The following is a 26,432-nucleotide window of genomic DNA, read 5'->3' as shown; positions in this document are numbered from 1 at the left end:
ATTAACAAAGTTTGAGGCTGAGTAACTGTAAAACTGGTGCTCACTGCTCTCTGTGTACATCCAGTCAAGTTTGAAAATGATACATTTTTTATTGCATTTCTGACATACTAGCTGCTCAACGTGGCCCCCAGTGGACAGTGTGAATGTGTGTGTGTGTGTGTGTGTGTGTGTGTGTGTGTGTGTGTTCGTTCTAACTAAATTCAGGGACCTGCATTATTAAACTCTAAGAGGACTGAAGTCTTAAGGCTCATAACTAAAACTTGTGTTCATGGCAGAAGTCTTGTTAGCGCAAGAATATTATAATGCAGAATATCATGATGTCAGAGCAAAGTTGCCCTTTGGATATAAAATCATCATCACTTCACTGTAGTTTCATCCTATTAGGCTTTTTGTCATGCTTGCAATACGAATGCAGTGTTTTCCCACATGTATACTTTATTTGGGCCCAGCTATATCAACAGCAAATTTGGTGACCCATAAGCATTTCATTCTTACTGTACTACATTTTGTATCTATCCAAGAGACCACGGTAGCCTCTATCGATTAACTAGTGGACAGTCTGACATTGCTCTTCCCCTCCCATCTGGTGTCAGTCACACTCTGCAGAGAGACCCTCTGGTGTAACAACCCTTCTGCAAATTAACCGATTGTGAAGCGACCTGTCCTTTCTACTGTAAGCCTACTGCCATTGTTTTGTGCAAACTCGCAAGCGCACCCAGTTGATGCGATGCGGTGTAAGTTGGTTTTGATCCCAAAAAATCCTCAAAGTTCTCATTCTAAGGTCATCATTTGGCTCAGATTTAGGCAGTTATACTTTATTCTGTTCTGTGAGCCACATCTGGTACAATTTTGCAGTCACAGAGACGTTATCCTTTCACTTTTTACCACCAAAATCTAATCAGTTCATCCTTGAGCCCAAGAAGACATTTGTGACAAATTTGAGGAAATTCCCTCGAGGTGTTCTTGAGACATCTGTTCACAAAAATGGAATGGACAGAGGGACGGTCAACCTGAAAACACAATGCATCCAGCTGTGGCTATCACCGGCACGGATGCATAAAAATACATGACACTGAACACAGTCTACTTAGCTGGCGCAACAACTCAAACTGCTCGACACAATCCCACCATGACATAAACAGGCATGTGTTTGCATTTCTTTAGTTTCTCCCAGCTGCATGAGTCAAACACAAACATATAGGAAAATTAAAGTACAGTTCAAAAAAAGTACAGTTTTGCTGCACTCCAGCAGACAGTTTCCCAGAGGTTTAGAATTGTTTACCACCGGGGTCGATACAGATTCATCATCAGAGCTGTCTTGATGAGGCCACAGCTACAAAGGCAAACTTTTGATTGCCGCCAAATAAACATTGGACCATATAGGTTAGCTAATAAATAAAACAACACTATTTAACATGAGGGGTGTGCTTATGTAAGGCCGGCACATTAAAAACCTTCCCTTGATCCATCTGAATTGCGTTCTAACAGGCTGCAAACAGACAGCAGCAGTTAACAAGTGGCAACAGTTGTTTGACAGCTGCCTGGCAGCTAAAGTTAAGTTCAGACACCTGGCAGAACGAGCCCAGAGCTGGGCCATGTGTAATTTCCACATTATACTGTCGCAGGAGCAGCTCTCACATTCAGCAAGTCAACTTTTCATGTTGTGCTTGAAATGTGCACTCGCTGTTGAACGGATAAGTGATGCAGGGTTTTTGGAATCCGCTCAGCACACTTCAAACCACAAACGCTGCGACTATTACCTGCACAATAACGGTTACGGAGCCAATTATTGTGGATGATCATACTTATTATGTGAATGGAAATACATAAATTGGTCCAAATTTTTATCCAGTCATCGGCTCAGGCATTAATTTTTGATTCAGATGACACTTGCTTCATTCTGTGACAGAAAAGGTCAGAATACGTGTTTGCTCTATGAAGGACACAGACTGATGTTGAATTGCGCAGAGAATAATTCCATTAGCTTGTTTGATCAGTTGATAAGGACTCAGTGTGATAAAAGGGGTATGCGTGAACTGATTTGTTCAGCATATTTGGTAGAAATGTAGATATTAAGAGTAAGTGGCCAGAAAAAGTCTACTACTGCCTTGTGTGTTTCCCACTTTCCCATTTATTTTCACTTGGACCATTTGCCCTAGGTACATATGTTTTGATCGGCTACATAATCAACAAATAGCTTCCACAGGTGGCTTGCCTGATGTTGTGACTACAGAACTGAGGGGTGCGTTTTCTGGGCATAATGCATAAAGCTGATGAAGAAAGAAGATAATGTTGCCGTTACAGAGAAAAAAAGAGAATAGTAGAAATGCACAAGAAAATGTGACACTCGCCTGTACTTGCTTCTTCGTGTCTTGCTGGTGCTGCTTTCTTCAACATGAGCGTATGTAACTCAGAGGGCAACGTGAGTCTTATTGCCTTGCTGATATGGCTCCTCCGAACAGCACTTTGTTTTCCGAAATTGTGACCTATTTATCTGTTATATAATGCGCTTAGTTCATTACTCATTCTCCTTCGGGGGAAGAGCCAATTAAATCATTATTTGTGAGACAACAGTTATCATCACAAAAGCCTCATCATCGCCTCACGACAATCCCCAAAATGGACGAGCAAGGTGTGCACCCAACAGCAGCAATAAATGTCGGCGATGAATCCGGAGTGATTCGAATGGCTGCAAATTTCACAGGATTACCACGGGATGCATGGAGACGACACACTACAACTTTATTGTAACAGCTGCCAGCTCAATGAGTTGGCATCAAAGCACAACAGCTGGGACGGGGACTTTTACAGCTGCTACACACACACACACACACACACGCGTGGATATCACACACACACACACAAACACGCCGTGTCAAGCCAGTGAATGCTGGACACCATTAAACTGAAACTATAAACATCATATATGTGCAGATAATACTGAGAATACTTTCAAACCCAAACCGAACCTGAATAGGAAATCCACATGAATCGGATCAACTAGAGTTTGTTTGGACACACAAGCTTTTAATAGCGGCCATCTTGGCTTTCATACTCCTTCCCTATGGTGGTTGCTGAGTAATTTGTGCTCCACTATAACCTGATTTATGGAGCGCTTGGCAAATCAGCGCCAAACAGCTCCCAGTTCTAGAGCGGGGGCATCTTCATGGATCTATGTGAAACAGAGCAGGCTGAGTAGGCTGCCAGGTGTCTGACCTAATCCAACTGATGAACCTGGGTGTCATTTGTCATTGTTTCATGGACACAGGGACACTGACTTCATCTAGAGATAATGGACAGGTGGATTTTCACCAACCCTCTGATGGCCAGTTTGGGCTTAGTGATATAAACATTTAAAACACAAGTGTGTAATGATATTTACTTTCAATTAGTTCCCCAAACAAACAAGCTCCAAAGAGCACTTAACATTAGATCATTTGATTAAATACAGTTTTAAACTGGCAGGAGTGAAGTCTATACCCTCTGTAAATGAACTACATGTCCATGCTTTCAAGATCTGCTTCAGGCTTTTGCTTTTTACAGTGACAACATAACAGCATAACATAACATTTTGAAATCTGTTTGGTACTACCCAACAATTACCACAAAAATGATTTGAAAATTATCCCCCAACATGATTTAGAATAATATCCTGATATTTTCCAAATAACAGTTAAAGGTAAAATATCTTGCCACCTGTCAACTTCATACTGACAACACATAGAGGGCAGGATATTACAAGAGTTACCTCTTACTGATGCTAACTATAGCTACAATTAGCTAGTTAGCTCAGTTAGCCGTGCAGCTAGCAGTTGGGATTTGGAGGTTGGGAATCAGGGGAATGTTAGTGCTCACATTGCTGGCACAGTAACTTTGGCACAGGCCGGAGCTAGCTGGTTAGCATGCTATCTTCAGTAGATTGCTGCTCGCATCATACACAGAAAGCATGATGTCAATACAGCTAACTGTTCACATTCTGTAGCTAATCTTATTTCGTTTTTGAACAATTTCAACTAACAGTCTTGCATATTGCCCCTTTTATAAATAGTAAAACTGGTTGCCAACTGGTTTCTGACTAACATCTGCTGATCAAGCCAGCTAAACTTCTGACCGCACTACATTAACGTGAGTTATCTCAGCATAATGTCCATCTATTTTATGACTAACATCTCCTAATCATATTCAATTCAGTGGCCTGCTGAGTGGAAATTCGACAGAGACTAGCTGGAAATTAGTCTGTAACAACTCACATCAATTGTGTGGCTTGTTGAGAGGAATAAACGGAAAAAAGCTTTGACATTAAACGCGCGATTAGGAAAAGTTAAGCATAAACTAGTTCCCTGAAATTGTTGCAAAGAATTCACCAGCTATGTAGTAACTGCTTGCTGGAAAATAGGAGAACGTTATTATCAAATCATGTTGGATAATTTTTTTTGTGCTAAGTACATCAGATACCTTCATTGGTAATTACCACCTACCATAACGTTTCCAGACCTGTGAAATGAAGTATTACTGAAATCTGAAAATACACTTTTCTGAATGTTTATATTCCAATGATGGGCCAATAACATTCACAAATTAAAAAACATGAAGTTATGTTTGAAATCATAATTACAAAATGTTTTATTTTGATGCTTTTTAAATTCCTCACTAATGGAGCCAAAGGTTGTTTGCAGTCTGCATCTAGCTGCGATCAGTGGTACTCCACCTTCAGGCACTTTGCATAATCGTCAGCCCTTCTCCATATGAGTTACTGCTGGGTCGCTATCACACACACACACACACACACACACACACACACACACACACACACACACACACACACACACACAGACAGCCCTCCGCGACTGTCAATCAAACATCATCAAATATGCATCAGGAGCCTCACAGGCGCCTGTAAAGTAGAAAAAAATTAGTCTGTGAAAGAGACCCTCCATATCCGAGTGTGAGTGCAAACTTGCCTATGCGCTTTGACTGTTTGTGAGAGAATGAGAGAATGATGAAATTTGTTCATGTGTGAGTGCATGTGTGTGTGCATGTGCGATACATGTCTTCCAGCTCATGTTCTACAATATGTGTGCTAAACAGCATCTGCAGAGTGAGCCACCACTGTGCCAGCCTCAAATCCATATTCAAAGGAAATCTAACCCACATTCTGCTTTTGAAAAAGCACCCAGCCCCCCATATTGACTGTGGGATTGCTGAACCCCACTGTTTTGGTAGGAAAACTAGAAAGTCGCTCGGTAAAAAATGATAAAAACAAAAAGAAAAAAAGATTCTTCACCCAGATTTTCAAAATCCGACATATTTATACATTCATATTGTTGCAGCATTGACAGTAAATATGGTCCCAATAGTGATTTATATCAGTAATAACACATCGCTGTAAGTGGCTTTATCTCTGATTATATAATGGTCAATAAGTCAAACATTTCGTTCTTTCAGAGTATATTGAGATCTTGCAGACAGCTACCTCTTTGAGAGAGAGCTGCAGATGTAACATAATGTAATGTTTTTGATGTGAAACTCTGATATTAAACCACTGACAAGCTTCCCGAAGAGCAACAGTGTCTCATGAGGGAATTACCAGCTAAGCACTTGAAACAGTGATAGCACGGTCGATACGAGCATGTCCAGTTGCAAGTCTTCAGTGTTATTTAGACAATTCAGAGCACAGGCAAAAGCCATGTTGATCAAAGAAATAGATTGAAGCTATGCAATATGTTGGTCCAGATTAGAATCTGAGCTAAGCTACCAACATTGATACCCAATGATTTTTCCTGGTTCACCACCGTCCTCTGCACCAACTATTGCTGAGCTCTGAGAACCTACTTCAGAGCACCATTATCTGTGGTGGATTGCCCTCTCAAGTCTAATTATTTCTCCCGACTATCTTGCAGACTATCTGGCTCATGGTGTGTCAAGTGGACCATTTCAACCCAGCAGGGTCTCTCCTTTTAGCCCATGTTAATAAACACTAATACTGCGAACTGCTGAGCGGGCTGCAGGCTGAGGGGTTGACTGTTCCTGCAGCATGTCTTTTCAAAATCGATGACATGGTTAGAATGCATTACTTGTAATTCTGTGAAGTGGGCTCTGCTAGAAATGAGTTAAGGGTGACATGCTGTCCTTTGTATGGAGCATACATCACATCCTATGTAATGGGAAATCAAAAGACGTGGGCAGGTTTTTAAGGGCTTAGAAAGTCTGATACGGTAGAGTTCATTAGTTTGTTTGTGTACTTGTACAGGTTAGGAGAATCAAGTCTACACTCAGCGCCCCGGAGGCCTCACACATAAGAAACACAGTGTGCATTATGATTGAAGGGTTGTACATTCTAGCATATGTGTTAAATCCCTAAACATTTTCCCCCAGTGGTTGCCTGACAGTAATTTGTTATAAATTGAGTTTTACAAGACAACCTCATTTCACTTCCTGACCCTGAAAACAACTGCTTGACAAAATATCCTTAACTCAGTGTCCATTTATTGGCTTTTCTCTGTATCTCTTTCAGCAGTTAGAACTGTTACCAGGGCTGATGAAGACTGTGAGGCAGTGCAGCAGCGTGGGTGAATGGGTCATACATTACATTTTTGCCAAAGACTACAGATCTTGTCCCAAGCATGACCAAGAGTCAAAGGTACTTTACGTACTTTTACATCTTTTTCACAATGTTTATAACAGTCCAAAAGTCAAAATATAACATAATATGTAAACAGTTTGTCAGCAAGCTTTATTTTGAAAGTCTAACTAAACAATGCAGTATTTCTGACTTGATTGCAGAGCCCTTTACATACAAAACTGATGCAATAATAATACCTGTGATACAGTGTTGGAGGCTGGGAAAGTTGAAAGTTGGGAGTTAGAATGTGTAAGTTATATAAAACTAAATACAAATACTCAAATGAAAGAATAATTTGGAACTGTGTGAATTTCTGCCTCATCACTGTTTTGTCTCCAGTACAACCTCACTGCTCTTGGCAGTAGGAATGTCTTGCTCAAGTTCCACATAAATATTTTATGTATGTTTCATAAAATGAAATCATAATATTATGCTCAGTCCTAATGTGGTCATAATAGTAGGGTGTCCCTGAGAATTCAGTAATTAGGTCATCTGTCATGCAAATGTCTTGACACCCTGTACAGCAGTGTGTGCCAAGCTACATAAAAGGTCTGTCCTGCCAGAACAAAAGCATACCCGTTTTGGTTTCAGTCACGACGACAATTACATTTTAAATTTGGCATTTACAGTGGTCCATCCTCCCAAATGAAACCTTCATACACCTCCCTGTACACACACACACACACACATCTGTGAACTCACACAAGGGTAAGACTTGAGAAAGGATGAGCTTTATACAGACACACAAAGAGACAGACAAGATTACATCTGGTGTATAATTGGTAGTGATCAACCTTCAGACTTGGGGGGGTTAATGCATTTCTTTCAGACCCTCGTCTTTCCATCCGAAATTTAAGGAACCGTCAGCAAAGTCAATTCATCACTCCATTCACAGGTGCCGATTTTGACCAAGGGCACTTTCTATTATAGTCATTCTGTAGTACAGTCTTACAGTTTTCCTTCACACCTTCATATTCATTAATTGCCAGTATATTTTCATCTTGTACCCGTCTCCGAATAAACTGCACTGTGACTATGTTAGATCTGTAATGTGTGCATAACGACTGGGGATGTTCTGAGCCAATATGCAGAAGTGGCACTGCAGGGATTTGTCTCAATAGGTTTTACATCCTGACCCATTTCTAGCCATTCAATCATCATTACAAATGATTGTATAAGATATGGAGGGAGCTTCCAAATATGAAAAAAAAAAACAAAAACAAAAAACAAAAAAACAATGCCCAAACGCCCATGTGGTAGTGCCCTAAACTGGCATGCTCCACTGGTGTCAAAATTCTGATTGAAGCTTGTGAGAAAATGCCACTTCCCACTTGACTTAATACCTCAGTAAACAGTTTTAAGATATGTTTATGGTCTCACTCACTATATTTGAGTCTTCTTTAACACAGCAGGATGTTTATTTTGAAAATCATGGTCCTACTCAGACTAAAATGGACACTAAAGGAGTGTATGAATTAATGCCACCTTGTGATTGACAAATGGCTACCACAGTGTTTCCTTGGATTATCAGTCAGATCCAATGAAGTCCTCCTCCCCAGCTCCACTCTATTGTCCATATGCTGTATAGTCACGGCCATATTGCCAAACCTGAGGCTTCAAAGCAGAAGATCACAAACCAATTGGAGAAATCACCTTGGGTCTATACTTGACTGTTGTCCATCACATTCGATTTAAACATCTTTTCAGCACTGCTGGCAAGGCCATCGCTAGACTCTCACATCTGGATTTGTAAAGATCAACAGATCATTGGCTCAATGCCCTGACAACTTCCTTCACAATTCCAAATTCTTTTTTATGACCAGTATTTTGCAACAACAGTTTGACTAGGGTGAGCCAATTTCAAATATCAACCAAAATATCCCCCCAAAATGCCACCGTTCAACCAGAAAAAAACAAAAAAAAACAAAAGATAGACATTCAGTTTGTCGAGAATGAAGAAATGAATAGCAGACAGTAGTTTTAATGAAAGACATCCACACTGACAGCATCGACAAGTGAAGCGACCACAGCTGCTCTGGGTTCAGTTCTGTCGCGGGGAACATTTTTGTAGATATAAAGTGCTGCTGGCTGGAGACGGCACACGATGAACTTCAGTATTTCACTAAAGTTGGAAATGAAGCGTGGCTGTCCAAATCCCATCCCAGTGCTGTTGGCTCCTGCCATCCCAATTACAGACTGGTACTCCAGTGTCCTTGGATGTATTAACATCTGGCAGTGACAGTGTACAAAAATGATCCCTTTGGTTAACTGTGGCCTATTTTACATTTTCTTTCTGTTGATCAATGTGCATCAACTGTTCAAACAAACTAAATAGGGCAGAGCATGAAACATTATGAGAAGCCATTAAGTGAAGCTTTACTGCGGGGTGTTTTTTTTTCATCAAGAACAACTCAAACACATCTTACAAATGATGTCAGCTTCTCTGTTTTTTTAATCTAGGTTTATTTTGGGTTAAGCTTGCCCTGCTCTTTTTTTTGTGGTCATTTACAGGCAAAAAGTCAAGCTACTCTGCCTGCAGCGCTAAGTGTAGAGAACTGAACACAAGCACAGATAGTTTTACTCATGCCCGTGAGACAGGGCAGACTGATAAATGGCAACAAACACAGTATGATTGATCACTCCGCCCCAGTAATTTAAAACTCTGGGTTTGTGCAGATCTCCATAGCACATACACATCCTACCTTTACCATGCTATCAAAGAATGTAAAGACAGAGCGAAAAACAGAGAAAAAAAAACAACAGAAACACAGAGAAACACATAGAGACAGATTATGAAGAGACAGAGGTAGCAAGTGATGGGCGGATGAAGAGAGACCGAGTGGAGAAAAAAATGAGTGAGTGAGAGCGAGTCAGAGTGAACAGAGTGAGAAGTGGATGGAGACGGAGCGGGGCATCCATCCATCATGCAGCGCTGCCTCTGTCAGACGCGAGTAATAGATGAGGAGAGATAGAGAGGAGAGCAGACACTCCTCTTCAATCTATCTCCACTCGGTATCTGGGTTCGCCTGTCAGGTCTGCTCCGTCACCCCAGACCAAGACAATTACAGGGACGAGGGGAGAGGGGTACAGTTACACACAAACAACACGGGCGCAAACAGAGACACCGACACACGGCCAGACACAGAACAGCTGTTAAACTGAGGAGAACAGGTGGGGGGGGGGGGGGGACTGCGATCAATCATCAGTGTGACTGTTGTAGAGATGATACACTCCAAATATTGTTCATGTCGCTTAGGACAGAATTCACAACACATTGCTAGGATTTAAGTGTAGCACAGTGGGTAATAGAACATAATGGCTGGGCAATGTGTTGATTATCTCATTATCATAATGTGACATTATATATCATGCTGGACATTGTTGTAGTTAAAGGCTACATTACAGTAAAGTGGTGTCATTTTCAAAAATCTCAGTGAGTTACGTAGCCGTCCCCACAATCCTGTCACATTTCGACACTGCAGCATTCCTTCCAAATTACTGTGATGTTTGATTTTGTTGCCCTGTTGTGGAACTTATGAGGTGCTTTTGAGGAGATTTCAAAACACTCAGATACTACCATGTATCTCGATATACACCCTAAAAACAGAAATGTATTATTTTGAGGCCATATCAACCCACACCTAGAAGAAGTAGTTATAAAATAATGAAGGACTACTTAGTAATATCCCAGCGTGATGTATTGCTTTGCAGGGGGTGCACAAAAAGAGTAAATAATGGATAAGTAATAAGTAATGGATGAGTCCTTACTAGTTTGTGCCTCTCAGCAGCAGACTCAGAGTTAATCAAGCACTGCTCATCAAGAAATGGGTCATTACTTTGATTCAACCATAATCATTACCTGATGATTTATTAATATAGTACCTACCAGTCTGTTCTCTAGTAAGTCATCATTATGCACTATAAACAATCAGAATTATTCACTTACTAGATATTCATCAGCCATGCAGAATCATTGTTTCTCTATGGTACAACATGCCAGGCATGCAGACGTTGAGATCTTCTCAACCTTACAGCGCAAGAAGCAGGAGTGGATCACATGTTCCTTTAATTACAAGTACTTGGTGGTGCATGCAGCCCCAATACAGAAGTGCTAAACACGCTGTGCATATAGCACCAAGCAGCCTCGTGGGGAGCCTTAACAACTTATTGATTATCAGGTTCCTGATTTGTTACTCAACATGCATATATTTGTGTAACTGGCACAAAACAAGATCAAACAAAATGCTGGAAAAATCCAACATGTTAAAGAAATGATGAATTGATTACCTGATGTCATGTAAAAAACAAATCACTGCAGTAGCAGTATGTTTAATAAAGATTATCCCTTTACCCTATGAATTTGCTCATACCATTATGTCTTTGGTATCTACGCAGTAATCATTACATTCAGGACACGCTGTGTAACCAAACTACAATGCCATGTTCATGCTGTTAATGGGAAACACAGTAAGAGCTACACTCACATACTCTCAGCCTCAGTAAAGATGATTGATCAACACTTTTATTCTTCAGTAATGGTTGTAGTGTTTAACTGTGGTTAGCCGCTCATTTCTACATTTAGACTTCTTTTTTTTTTCAGTGGATTAGTTCTACACTATGAACTAATTAGAAGAGCAGAAGGTGCTTACTGCAATTTGGGAGAACCATAAATCTCCATATACCACAGTGACAGTGCCATTGCCCTTTCTGCCCACGCCCCCGTGCACAAATATTATCAACAGAAAGTACCAGTGGGCCTATGTGGTCGTAAAATATGCTTATTTAATACGGCAATTATGATGTTTAATGCAACACTTTTTTCACACGCTTAAATGTGAACAGACATGCTGTTATGAAAGGGGCAGGATAAGAACTAATGTGCTTACATGTCGTAGACAATCAAATCAGCTCATCTCATCACACTTTAAAGCAGTTTGCTCTCCAGCGTCAGACTTTCAAGATGGTCAAAGACTGAGAAAGCCTCGCCGGATGAGACTTACGCAATTGCAAATACATATGCTGCAGATTAAACACAGTCTAAATGACAATTCTGGCATGACTCAAACGAACACATGCACAGCTCAAATTCATTAAAAAAAAAAAAAAAGAAAGAAAAAAGAAAAAAAAAAAGCTGACATGTTGCAATTGAGATGTAATAATTCAAATAAAAATGAAATACTGTTAGAATTCAAGGTGAAGCGTGTAAAAATGCCCCCGGCTGTGACGAACGCTTCGCCTTGATCTGCTGCAGCTTGGCTTGTACCTCATTTGCACGTCGCCTCGGACAAAAGCCTCTGCCAAATCAGTAAATGTAAATTTGAGGAATACATATGTTAGGTCGTGACTTTGCAGATGTCAATATACATGCACCTCCCTCCGCCAGATTAAACCAAGACATTTCTCTTGGTTTTGTAAGTAACAAGAAACTAAAGCAGAGAACTGCTGCTACCCACCAATATATTTCACACAGTGAAAGACGGGTCAATGGATAATAAAGATAGATCCCAGTATTACAACTTTGAGGTATAACTAAACGTAAATGTACAAGAATTACAGATGACTATCACAGTATCATGTTGTAATTAAACACCAAAATACAATATTGTTACAGAAATGTTGTGTCTGGGTTACCATAGAAACACAATACATCCCTGGAATTTTCACGTATATTACGATAAAATGATTACAGTATACTACAGTGAATGTAAGGCAGTTAGTATCCAGTCATTAACAGTTTTTTTTTTGTCTGAACCCCAAAAACTCTTCATTTATTGCTGTAAACTATAGAAAGAAAAGAAAAGCAGAAAATCGTGTCATTTTGGGAAATAGAACCAACAAATGTTTGATTAAATGGCAACTAATTTTCTTCTGATTAACTAGTCAATTCATCAACTGTTGATTACAGCTCTATACAGAACACACATAAAACAGGGGTCACCAATGAGGTGCCCACAATGAGCATGTGAGTCACCCACAGGGCACCTTAAACCCAGGATACCTTCTAGTACATGTGACCTATTAAATGGAGTGTTTCCCACACATACACTTCATTTGGATGAGCCCAGGTATCTTTGGTTTTGGTTGATCCTTTTATGAAACGACTTGCCCTCTCTAATACTCTCTTACTCCTTTGAGGTAGCCCTAAGTCTCAAAAAGGCTAGTGACCCCATGTAAATCTATAATTTTGGATTAGGGCAACAACAAAGAAAAAAAAACTGCAATAAAAAGTGGAGTCTGAAATCAGCTGAATCTGTTCACGGTTGAAGGAAAACAACAGGAAAAAAAAAAAAGAAGATCATAAAATGGTTGTCCCCAGAGGTGAAGTTTTGGAAACTTATAGGATACTGTGGTTTAGCAGAGCGGTGTTTTTTCCTCTGCCTGCCTGCTCCACACAGCACCATTCTAATACCAGGCTGCTTGGCATTCAGCATGCTGCTCTCTTCCTCTTTCTCTTCTCTTGTCTTTCTCCTGGCACCATCCCTTCCTCCTTCTCCTCTCTCTCTCTCTCGTTCTCTCCCTCTCTCTATGGGCAGCATCTCTCGCCCGTTCTTCCCTGGTGAGGTGGGATTGCGCCACTGAACCAGCATCTGTTGCCACGCGCATGCACGCCCGTGCACACACGCACACACACACGTGTAAATCGTGGGCAAACTGTGTGGACATTTAAACCCCCACTGTAGTGGGCAGCATGTCGCTGTGTTGAGAACATCATGATGACATATTTTGGACATTCAAACTATAACACAGCGTGTTGTCTTAACACCTAGAGTTCCGTGGTGAAATACTCTCTCCTTGTGCTCCTCCTTATTTTTCCTCTCCTTTCTCCTTCCTCTTTTCTTCCCCCCTCATGGAGCATCCCGTCCCTTGTATCCTCTCATCAACCCCTTCTTCCCTCTCCCTCCTTCTTTCCGTGCATTCCCCAAATAAAAAATTTGCTCCTAATTGACATGCCTCTTTGAGTAAAGGTCAATTTCCCCCAACAGCCTCTCATGTTCCACTTTTTTCTTCCCTCCCTTTACCTCTAGCCTTTTTGCCTTTCTATCTTCCCTTCCTTTCATCCATCTTCTCTGCAGCCTGTCCTATCTTTCATCACTCCCTTTTATCTGCTTGCAAACGTTGCCGCAGCCATCCCATCTCCGTGCATCGCAGTATCCATTGGCCGGTGGGTACGTATATGTAAAGCTTCAGTCGACACTGAGTTAGAACACCACCGCAGGAGCTGCACTTGTACCTGCGGACCTATACATCACTTCCCCACAGAGATGAAACTGTATTTTCCTTCTTCCTCTAAAACTCATTGAGTTTCTCTGTGTGAGTTCCATTTCTTTTCTGCTCTGTCTCCCTCGCCCATGCAGACACATCAATCAATTAGACTTGCACTCCTCCGGAATTTACACGTCTCCCCGGCTTCATTTTTCAATTTCGTGTTGACAGAATGAAAGGTATTTTACATGGCGCCAAAAATAGAAGCCGTTGTTGTTCGGAGTCGGTTTCAAAAATGTTGTCCCGATTTCTTTTTTCTGCCTAATCGGGCATTAAGAGGAATTGTGGCCGCTGAGGTGTCAGAACCACCCTGACAGCACAAACCTATGCCACTCAGCAGCCACTCAGGGCTTGTAATTGTTTAATGCATTATATGACTTCATTAACAGAGCCGGTCCCACTTCATGTTACTGTAATAAGAGACCGGACTGACTGTTTTCCAAAATCGTAATACCCTCCTTCCCCTCAGATTCAAATCAGTTCATCAAACTGTATACAAGACAAAGCACTGCGCATCGTCAGCTCTCGCAGAAGTAGAGGAAGTGTTGAGGGACTCTTCCCTTGCCACATGTCATCTCCCATCAGGCTCCCACATCTGCTCAGATAAAAATAACCGAACCATTTGCTGATCTGAGTTGCAGCCACCTGAGCAACAGGAGAGCTGTATGCTCCCACATGACTGTTCAAAGGGGTTCAAAATGATCAGAAAGTTTGACAGCAGTTTTTCACTCGCTCTCCGGCCCCAGTTATCCCTCTGGTATGTCTTTTGAATCCTTCAGCCTAAACCCCAGTAAGCCGAGGGGATCACGAAGCGCCACTTTCATGCCCTGTTTTCATATTGGAAATCAGGGTCAAATGAGTCCCTGGCCTTCAACTCTGCAGGAAATCTCTGCCTTCCTTGCGCTCGCCTTTCAGCTCGTACAGTGTGTGAGCCGATTCCGTCCATCCATACTGGATCCATTCTGACATCTGATGTCTGAAAGCTGCTGGAGGTGTTATGCTCTTAATGGAATGAGTGTTAAATGGCTCTGTGTTCCAACATTAATCACCATTATGATTAGTGTTTAGGTCACGTGGTAAAAGAGAGACAGAAATGTTCTGGTATCCCTGCCCACTTTATCCAAGAACACGCCATGAAGAGGCGGTCCTGTCTGCTTGGAGACCACGAGTAGAGCAGGATCCTGAATGAAAGATGTGCCTCTCGCATTCGTAAATACAGTAGGCTAGCCGGTGACAGGAGCCCGTTGGCTTAGCTTAGCATAAAGACTGGAAACAAAGGGACAAAGCGAAAAAACTAAAGTGTAGAAAGAAGGACAAAACTGGGTTTTATATGGGATTGTGCGTCAGCAGCCTGGGCACAGTAACTTCTTGCAGGCTTGTCGACCACCGTGAGGTTGGCATGCATCCAGCTGAGACTCCAGGAAGTCGCTGCCCCGAGCCAAGAAATTGTCCAGCTAATAGGCTGCACCACTAGGTGTTGTTTTTACACTAAACAAACAAGATATAACATGATATCAGGGGGGTTGAGTGGTGCTGCTAGGTGGATTTTGTCACCTTTGGACCGAGCCAGGCTAGCTGTATGCCCCTGATACCAGCCTGCTAAACTAAACTAAGCTAACCTGCTTCTGGTGGCAGCTTCACATCTGTTGTATGGACATGAAAGTGGCGTATTGGCCTTATCTCTTGTGGTCATTCTGCCTTAAATTACTTGTCCACTACACTGTGAGATTAACATTATTATAAGGTTGTAGCACTGCTCTGATGCAGCATCGTAAGCTTTTTTATTTAAAAAAAAAAAATGACTCGTTTGAATAAATTACTGAACAAACGCGGTGCTATTCTCCGATCATGAGCACAAATAGCTGCTCCCACATAAATAAACAGAATACTTGGAGCAGAGTCATGGGTTCCATGGCTTGATAAATTGGGCTGTTTACCATCATTAAACAGCTGATGGGCAATTTTATGTCTCACCTTAAGGTGACATCCCCAAAAGTGCTCGGAGCCCCTGCTTTTGAAAAACACTGCTCCTGTTTATTATCTTGTGTTTGCATGCACAGATATGTCCAATTATTCTGAGGATCCTCTAGTACTCTGTTTATGACTTGCTGCATGTTGAGTGTCACATGAGTTCAGAAAAAAAAAGCACATTGAGATAACTGGCTGCAGCTCACAATGCCCCCCTGAGGCTCTTTATCCAATTTTTATTCTTTAACTCAGTTTCCATGGCAGTGTGAGAACCTCCTGTTTATTCATGTATAGTGGTATTCATGAGTGGGATATGAAGACGCATCTCAAAAAACAGGAGCTTTAGCAGAACATGAGCGATAACTCTCGAGTCCTGCGTGTGTGTTGGCACTGTGACAGAGATGTCGGCAAGCAGGATGATTTAGAGAATCAAGGCCTCGCTCGTTACAGCACCACTCCGGCACTACATCAACTACTAATTATACACAAGCATGATTGAAATGTTTTTATTTTTTGTTTTTTTTCTCCAAACCAATACGAAAAAAAAAAAAAAAGAAGAAGAAGAAGAACAAGGCAGGCTGCAATCTTCTCCGGGCATATTTACCATGTTCGAGGCTCTAAACTCAATCTTACGCAAATCTCCTGACTAGTTTCACTAGTTTTTTTTTGTTTGTTTGTTTTGTTTTAGTTTTTTTTCCCAAATGTCACGGTGCAAATGGGGTCACGATCAAAGATGCACACTGACAGCAGGTGCTCTTTACCTTTCCATTTGCTGCCCCCCTCGCGAGCGCAGCGCGCTCGCCTCGCCGTACACTGTGATTACATGCGCACGGGGTTGTAATCTGAAATGCATTAACGTCTCACTCAAATGCTCTCACACATGACGGGTGAGATGAGACGTGGGCAGGGTTTGGAGACGAGAACCTGGTTCCATAAGGCATGTGTGTTTACATGTGTTCCACCGCAGAGCCCCATCACGATGCAAATGGGGCATTCAGGGGACGATAAAAACCTGCCACCTGTACAGAGGAGCAGATGAGCTGACAGGGCAGACTCAAACAGTTGTGGCTGTGAGTGCAGCTTTCCGTCGACTCTCCTCTCTCCCCTCTCTGTCCGTCTCCATGGTGCAGCAAAAGACCATTATGGAGCAATCCACCGGATAATACCAGAAGGTTGCCACATCATAGCACCGCGAGAGTCTTCTGCACTTGGCCTCCAGCATGCTATTGTTAGAGCTTTCTTCAGGGATCATTTCAATGCCAGCTGCAACACCTGCTCTCGCTATCTCTCTCTTTCTCTCGCTCTCCATCTTATCTCACTCCTCTCCAACATCTTCTCGGTCACCTTCCCCACCCCCTCCTCCTCCCCCGATCCACTCCGTTCCATTACCTCCTCCTGTCCTCCCCTATTTTCTCCGCTCACCTCTCCGAGCAAAGTCCTGCCTCGCTCACCTGCCATCACCTCCTCCCCCCTTATCACCTCCCCCCCATCACCCGGGCCATCTCATCTCCTCTCGGCTCCTCTCTCTGTACCCCCCCAACTCCTTTTAACCCCTACCACTACCCACCCTGTCTGTGCTCCCCACAATCTAATCAAATCCATCCTCCCTCCTCTTCTCAGGTCCCCTCCTGCATCCTTCCCCCCGTTCTCCTCCAAACTCTCGGGGCTCTTCTCCAGCCTCCTCTCCTCCCATGTGCCTGGCTTTCCATCCCTGCTCATCTCTCACCCCCTCCCCTTATTCAAATCTATTTCTTCACACTCCCCATGCTTAGCTAGCAGCTTCCGCCTCCCACCCCCCCACCAGCACCTCAACCCCAACCCCTCTCCCCTCCTTCCCTCATGGCGTTAATTTAGAGAAAGGATATCAGCATCCCTAAATCGTGTGAGAGAAAAGAAAAATAAAAAATACACCAGCGCCATTATCTCCCCATCTGCCTTCTTCTCTCTCTATCTATCTATCTCTCTATCTATCTCTGTGTGCACTCAACTCCTCTAAAAATCACAAACCAGCCACTCCAAACAGCGCGGCACAAATATCCGACAGGACGAAGGGGAGCAGGAGGTGATGGAGGGGGTGAGAGGAGGGAAGAAATAGTGCGATAATCGGACAGATGAGAAAAGTAGATAAAGAGACTGTCATACCTGCGCGTCTCCCTCTCCTCCTCCTCCTCCTCCTCTTCCTCCACCTCCTCCTCTACGGGGTAGATGGAGGCTATTTTTCTCCTATGGTTATCTCCCCCACCTTGTCGAGCCAGGTGGAGAACTCCACACGGCGAATAATATGTCAAATAATCCTCCTCCCGGTCGGATCAACTGTCAGACTGAACAAGAAATCATATCCACTTTTCTTTTTTTTTTTCTTCTTTTTTTATGGTCTTGCACCGTGCAAGGCTGGCCGCGCCGCGGGGCTCCAGGAGTGGTGGCAGGGCAAAGCGAGGCGTTTCACTTGAGTTCCCGTTGAGTTTGCACGGAGAGACCCGGAGCGGGTGCTCGACCGGTGGCTGCCCGTCACCTACAGCGATCCGGTGTCCGCCGCGGATCCGCCGGGGCAGAGCTGTGAGCGTGGAAAACGCGCCGTCAAACCGGCGCACCGCCGCGTTGCGCACTCATCTGGTCTCCACATGAGCTCCCCGCGTTTCCGCCAAGACTCCGATAATCTGTCGTTTGAAGAAAAAAAACAAAAAACTAAACAAAAGGGAGGTTAATGTCGCTGGGATCCGGTGCGGGATGCTGGGAGACGCGGGCAGGGAGAGTGAGGACGCGCCTGAGTGCTCGGCGAGACGCGGGCACGGTCGTCGGTTTGAGGCTACTCAAGCCGGTCTCCACGCAAGCTCGCCTATAGGTGCTCTCTGCTCCCCCATTCAGCAGCTGTCATTCCTGCACCCAGCATCACATCTCACTCATCCGCGGCTCCCGCGCGCTCGATCCGAGCTTGCTTACGGAATAATAATCCTCTCCGCTGGGTGATTATCCGCCTCAAGGTAAGAGACGGAAGAGTGAGAGTACAAAAGAAACTGCAGAGGCAGATGAGGAGCTCGGTCAGATGCTCGTGCCTCCCCCCCACCCCTCCCTTTCTTTCCAGCCACAGAAGTGACTTTGTCTTGACCTCCCTCTTCTCTCCAAGGAGAGACACCGGACAACAGTGCGCGCTGCCCGGAGGATGGCAGCTATATAGATACAGAGGCGTCAGGATATATAGGCTAGGAAAAGAAGTAAAGGAAAAAATAAAAAAAAAAGGCAAGCTTCAGACAGAAGAAATGATGATTAATCCCGCTGGGAAAGCTGTCTCAAACCGCGTCCTTTCTTCCCTCCTGTCGTTAAAACGCGCTCTGATGCGCCGCGGTGAGCATCTCCGTCCCCTCCCGCAGTTACTTTCACACTGTGCGGCGGTTTGTCCCGGGAGGCTGATCCGCCTACCAGCTCCTCTTCCGTCTGCCTCCTTCCTTCTCTGGATCCGTGTCCCCGCTCGGACTATTGTCAAGTCATATGCTCCGGGATTACAAGCCGGTAATACCGGATGGATGCGTTATGACGACTGTGCGTGATGGCATCGCCGGGGCGTTTGCCTGGGAGAAGCAGCTCATGTAGTTTGGGTCGGTCATGAGACGCACCAGACGCCGACACGGGCAGGGGTTCTCAAACTGAGGGACAGGGACCTCAGGGGTCCATAGGAATGCGGATGGGTTTCTGAGTACAATTACGCAAGTTAATGGTGTAAAATGTACACAAACATTCTTTTTGACATGTTACTGTATGTGATGGAATGCAAGACAAACTTTTCTTTTATTATTATTATTATTATTATTATTATTATTATATTTCTGTCTCTCTTTTATGCAGAGATGGACTCAGGATGTCTGAGGAGCTGGAAAAAAAAGGTTAATAGTGAACTGGAAGGGTACCCTACATGGCTTTCATAATATGATGACAACACATCCTCATCCTCATATCTATAAATGGCTGAATAGGTCAGTTGTCAGCTTCTCCCACAATATCACCGTCCCCCGAAACAACTTTGCAGCATAATACATGACACATGTACCGGACCTTCATGGTACAGTTTGGCTAACCACTTGAACTACTTCTCTTCTGCAACCTCCAATACAAACTTAACTACGTGACCTTGGTGACAGGTTGCGTTATGCAGGTGAAGTTTCTTCACTACGCTAGTAAGTTTAAGGAACTCACCGCTGACTTTTGTTCCTTGCTTAGCCCCACAATTCATCCTCAACATCCTCCCTATACAGACTATTCAGCTATTATACTACTTCTCCTCACATCCTCCTTTGCTGTTGTAATATTTGCTACAGCCACTAGAGGTCGCCATCTCACATTCAATGTTAATATGATACATACAGTAAGAAGATAATTTCATTGTTTAACTTTTGTGGTAGTTTTTCTGATGGGGAGGGCTAAAAGTGGAGAAGATGGAGATGTATCGGTTTTGGTTTAAATATGCACACAGTGCAGGTGACTTGACAGTTACTTCTTGTCTTGTTTTGAAATCCTTTCGTGAAACATGCTTACCAGACTCACTTTCTTGCAGAGAGTTAGAAACCGCTCTGTGTATGGAGCCTCCACCATCAGTCCTAGGATGTCAGTGCTGCTGTCGGCACATGACCACCCGGTCGAACCACCACAACATATTGTTTTTACAATATTTTGCAGGAAGTTTTAGAGCCACTGGTACATTGGTTTTGTTTGCTTTTTGACAGAACCAGGCTAGCTGTTGCCCACTGTTGACAGTCTTTATGTTAAGCTGAGATAACCAGCTAGTGGGGGGAGCTCAGCAGTATGGCTCTCCTATCTGATGGCTTAAATTAACAGTAAAGAACATAAAATGAGTGGGACATTTGTTTTGTAGACCCTTCGCTGATACAGATCCGTATGTGACTTTCTCTCTGACTGAAGCATCTCATGGTGAGGGCTTCTCAGTAGCTGCAGTGATGAATGCCACCATCAGAAACGGGGGGGAAACAGTCGACGCAGGAGGCAGATTAGTGCGCTCACTTGACAGATTCTGCCGGATTTCATGGATTATTGAGTGTGAGTGTTCTGCAATTATCTGATTAGTAAACGATGGGGTAGATTTGATGGCGCGCTGCTGGCACAACACAAAATAGTTCAGGGTCGCGGCTGTTGTTGGCGGTGGTGGTAACAGGGCCGGGAGGGCAGGGGATAATAAGACAGACAGAGGAAGGCAGAAATAACCAGACAAACAGATTCGAAGAATGGCCAGAGATCAGCCAGCAGGCCAGGACAAATGCAAACTGTGACGTTTTTGCTTCCTGTTCTGTAACCTCAATCGAAATAGAAACACCTCCGGGCTACAGAGGCTAAAGGTCAGTCTAATAAAAAAACAAATATGTGGGCATGTGTGAGAGAGGGACAGAGGGAGTGAAAGACAAATGCGAGGTGTGGAGGGCCTGGAAGTTTATTTTGGGACACAACAAGCATGAAAGTCACTTCTGGTGGCATTTGAAGGCTTAATGTGATGAGATTTAAAGAAGCTCGCAGCAGAATTTTCCTCAACTATTGGTCAGAAACAAGGAAAATGGGTCAGAGAGTCTCGTTTCTGATGGTTCCAATCCACAGTGGCAGCGTTTTAATTAGACATGAAGTCCCCTGGGGGAATCCAAATTTACTCGGTTTTGGATCCTCAAATGCAAAATAATCACTGACCTAAAGGATCCTGTCGAGTCGCGTTATCAGAGCTGTATAAATATCCCTGTAAATTTGAACCAAACAACTTTTTTTTTTGTTGCACACAAATTAAATCATGACATTGACATCGTGACCCAGGGCAGCGCCGATTGTAATAATGCAGGGAACCATTCGCTCAACACTCAAACTGTCAGGGTCAGGTTGCAATTTACGACCCAAGATGCAGAACAAACACAGAAGGCAGGAAACAAAAGACAAGCTTTTATTTAAAAAAAAAAAAAAAAAAAAAAAAAATAGCTCAGTTATACAAAAACCAGGAGAACAAATGAAAATGTGTCCAAGGACCAAAAACAAAGCAAATAAAACAGCCAAGCAAAGTGCAACAGAAAAGCAAGTTCATGTCAACACTGAAAAACCAGAAGCCAAAATAATAAACATACCATACGGGACACAGGAGACACTGGAGGAAACGCAAGGTACTTCGAGTAGGACATCACAGAACAAACTGACAAGGAGTGTGTGGAGAGCAAAGACTAAGTACACAGACACTAAAGAGGGGATCAGGAACAGGTGAGAAGTGTGAGGAGGGGGGAGGACAGGTGAGGTAACGAAGGGAAACACGGAGGAAAAAGCACAAAGGGAAACAACGTAGAGGAGACACTGAAAAGACTGGAGCGACAGAGAAAGGCCATGAAGTCAAAACGTAACACACCACAAGAAGACACAACAAAAGCCCTTACGCAAACTGGAAACACATCTATCCCTAAATAGACAGGAGGCCTACATGATGGCAGACTACGAGGCCAGTGTGACTAAGTAACCCTGAAGGAAAATGTAGAAAAATACAGAGTCACTGAGCACAGAACAGGAGGACAGGCTGTGATCATACTGCTCCCTGGGAGAGGTTGGGGGGTGCAAAGATGTTTACCTCCATGTAATACAAGTCAAGTGTGTTGCCACAGATGATTATTAGAAATCAGTCGATCACAATGTCATAGGCCCTTAGTCATTACTTTCTAAAGCATCACATGTGATTTGACTGTGGTAGGAAAAAGACACATACAGTGGTTTGCCATGTTATTCACTATAATGTCCTCAGACCGGCATTTCAACGTGCCCCTGCGGAGAACAACGACCACTCCAAGTCTTTCATTTCTTCCTCTATCAAGCTACGGAACACAGTCACTTTGAGAGCACCGTTACAAGTTTACATTACATCAAACTCAATCATTGATACGAACCGTTACTAAAATGTGTTTCCGTTATCGCTGCTTTTTGCCTCTCTTGTGCCCGCTCACGTACGAATGCATCGCGCCTGTGACATTGGTATTTGTATGGATTGGGAATTGTGTGTGTGGACTGATGCACATGAATGGCCCTTCTTCGGATCAATACAGTTATCTGAACACAAGGTTCGTTCATGTCATCCCACAGTGTCTTTTAGCTCTGTGTCATTTCGAGTGAGTATATCTCATTCATCTAAAATGCGTGTAGGTTTGATGCTTCCATTTCTCACTAAAAACACTGCTTTGAGTGATGTTGTGTTTGGGACCTAATTCACTGAAAATGACAGCGTGAGTTTACTCAAAACTAGCAATTAGCCCGACATGTTGTTTGATAGTGGATATGAAATGCATTAGCATAGCGGTATGATGTATAAAGTAAGCATAGCAGGGACATCAGGTGGGTCAGACTGTAGCATTTAACTATATATCTTTAAATGGCACAGATGAAAATGGCAACAAAAATAAACAAGTTTGCTGATTGTGAGTCGTCCACCAAGAAGTGACTATTGTGTGTATGTGATTCCCAACCATTCACTAAGCCCTAAAAGACAGGAAACAACAGACGAAAGAGACACAAGACGTCCCTGTGAGGTTGACAGATCAGTTTCTTAACATGTTTTGGTGCCAGCTTTTGAACAAATGACCGATGCAATCATGTTTGATTTAGACGCAGCCCGAGATGTCGGAAAGCGAGACAGTTCCAATTCAAGAAAACGCATGACCCAGCACTGAAGCCTTTCTTCTTTTTGTTGTTTCCTGACCGACTAACTCTCATATCCCATTTTTTTTTTGTGTATTCATTGTGCATTTGTCGCTGCCGCGTGGTAGTTTGGCTTACTGTCATTTCACTGTGTTTGTTGACATTGCTGTGGCAACACGCTGTGTTTCATAACAATAAAGCGTCTGTGAAGTTGAGAGGGAGAGACAGAGAGGACAATGAGAGGGCACAACAGATAAAGATAGAGAGAGAGAGAGAGTGTACGAGAGGGAGAGAGGAAGGGAGGGAGCGAGGGAGATAAAGAGACGGAAGACCCTCCAGCCGATTCAGCACCATGGACAGTGCTGCATTGGGATCCAGCAGCACATCGCCGGAACAAGCTTTATCCTCAGAAAGAAAAGCCAAAAGCTCTTCTCAACATGCTCTGATCTCTCTCACTCTAACTCCCTTGCTCTCTTACACACACACACACACACACACACACACACACACACACACACACACACACACACACACACACACACACACACTTACCAGTATGTCCATGTGTTTCCTCACTCTCTCTATTTTCTGCACACACACACACACACACACACACACACACTTTCTCCTAACTCTATCCTCTTCCTGCCACCCTCCCGAAACCCTCCTCAGTTTGTTTCTTGTCATTTCTCCGCATGACTGCTCTCTTTGTGGATCAACATCCAAAAATAACAAGTCAAGTGTGTGTGTGTGTGTGCGCATGTGTGTCTGTGTGTGTGTGTCACTCAGGCTGGTAAGCTGCTATATCCCCCCCCCCCCACCAAGTCACCAAATATGGAGAGTAGGCACAAGTGTAGGAGTTCAGAAGGACACCGCGCATTAGAGATGAGTGATTTATAAAGAGGGCAGTGTGTTTGATTTGGAAAGATTCGCGGAAATAAAGAAGTTGAGACAAAAATAAGACTTACAGGAAAAGGGGATTTAATTAACTTTAAAAAAAGACTACTTTATTGGCGCAAGGGGGATTTTTCACTGAAACACATGATGTACCAGAATATTCAAAGCAGGATACAGGAGTAATATATTGCTGACTAAGTCACGTAGCAAGTCTCTACATACTGTCGGTCGTGACCCGCTCGAGAAACCTGGAAGTAAAAGCAAATTTCGAGTACTACAATTACAGTTAATACGCGCTGTTCTAATGTGTGAAGCTACTTACTGTTTGCAATATGGACCAAAGTGGTGATTGAAAATAAGAAATCACTTCTACTTCTAAGTTTACACCTGTTAGCTTCACAAAGCCATCTAATAGAAGTTATTTAAAGCAGTCTGTTCATGACTTATTGTATGTCCACATCTTACCCTGTTACCAGTGTACTGTTGTTGTTGTTGTTGTTGTTGTTGTTGTTGTTGTTGGCAGGAATATTTTTTACCTTTTAAAGGTCACAGCCTTCACCCAAAACATTTGTTTTTAGACAAAATAATAATAATAATGCTGTGACTCTTGTTGTGCTGTACATAACTAATGATACCAAAAGTACCACATGACAATGCCACAAAAACATAATTGTCACAAACACACAGCGCCTATATATATATATATATATATATATATATATATATATATATATATATATATATATATATATATATATATATATATATATATATATATATGTAGATTATAAGGTAGATTAAATGAAGGTGTACTTCCAGTGGAAAGATCTCATGTTACCTAAGTACTTAAGAATTTGGTGACTTTTAAGTGCCCATAAATGGTTAAATAGCAAGTAGTTCCCTATGTGATGTGTGTCTGAGTCACTTAATAAAACTAGTTTACACTTAATCCAGGTTTGGAAATGTTCCCCCACTAACATTGTAAATTGTACCCTGCTTAAAAAAAATGCGTTCTACCCTTGATTTTAACTGTATGTGATTTATTGTACCTCGATGAATGAAGCGTAGTCCGCCACTAGTGGGCAGAATTCCACGTTCCTGTTTTTGTCACATCCTGGAAAGTTTTGATGCGAGGAGCTCACAGAACGTTTTTGCATGTCCCTTCCAATCATGCAGTCTGCCAGGCACGTACGCACATGTTTTTTTCAAGTGACAATTGGACTTCAACACCCTATTCCCAGCTGCGCTGCCCTTGTCTGTACAAGGATGGCAATCAGTCTATAAACCAATCAGTCAATCAGCTGATCATGAGATCAGTTCCTCAGGCTGACAGATGATCCATCAGCCAATCAAGTCATTGACTGGCATTGATTAGGTAATGCAGCAGGTAAGCGTTTGATTAAGAAGCTTGTTTCATGGAGAGGATTAGAGATGGAGCAGAAGACTGTTCATCGACTTTGCTGGTGTACACACTGATCTTTGTTATCTACTATGGAGGTATGGGAAATTGGTCCATACACCACAATCCTGTTTATGTAGAATGGTTTCTACAATATGGAGCTGCTCCAAAAATTACTCCTGTGAATAGAGCCAAATCAACCAGTAGGTGTAGAATAGAGGAAAACACGAGGCTCTCAAAGCAATGAATTTTGATATTTCATCTCACAGATACTCAGTTTGTACTCAGTCTTTTTGTCTTGGTAGAATACAATTTGAACCAACACGATCAAAACAAATATCACTTTCGCTGCCACCTTCTATTTTCAAACGGTGTTGATGGACGGTGCAGTCTGATTGTTTTTTGTTTTTTTTTAAACCATCTCCTCACCACATCTTGTCCTATCTTGTCCAATTCAATTCCGAGCCCCATATCAGTGATATAGAGAACAAAGGCAACTAACCAGCAACTGAGACAACATCCATCAGCCTCCACGTTTGAAGGTTCATGAAAAAAATGAAAGTACATTGAATTGAACTACCACTTCACCCGGCCCTCTCTCCCACAGAATTACATTTGGGTCAGACCAAATGG

At 42.9% G+C, this 26,432-nt stretch overlaps 1 protein-coding gene across 1 annotated transcript in view; it reads right to left on the bottom strand.

The window, feature by feature from the left end:
* The window catches only part of zgc:172282 (leucine-rich repeat and fibronectin type III domain-containing protein 1-like protein), a 186,607-nt gene extending 167,687 nt beyond the window's left edge, over positions 1-18,920 (bottom strand). Inside the window, exon 1 of the mRNA XM_037084608.1 lies at positions 17,996-18,920. The gene's annotated coding sequence lies outside the window, so the exon portion shown is untranslated. The remainder of the gene's footprint in view (positions 1-17,995) is intronic.
* Positions 18,921-26,432: the final 7,512 nt, after the last annotated feature.

The sequence above is a fragment of the Acanthopagrus latus genome, chromosome 2 (assembly GCF_904848185.1).
Source record: "Acanthopagrus latus isolate v.2019 chromosome 2, fAcaLat1.1, whole genome shotgun sequence".
NCBI lineage: Eukaryota > Metazoa > Chordata > Actinopteri > Spariformes > Sparidae > Acanthopagrus > Acanthopagrus latus.
The sequence above is the reverse complement of the archived record's forward strand: the minus strand, read 5'-3'. Positions and strand labels throughout refer to the sequence as shown.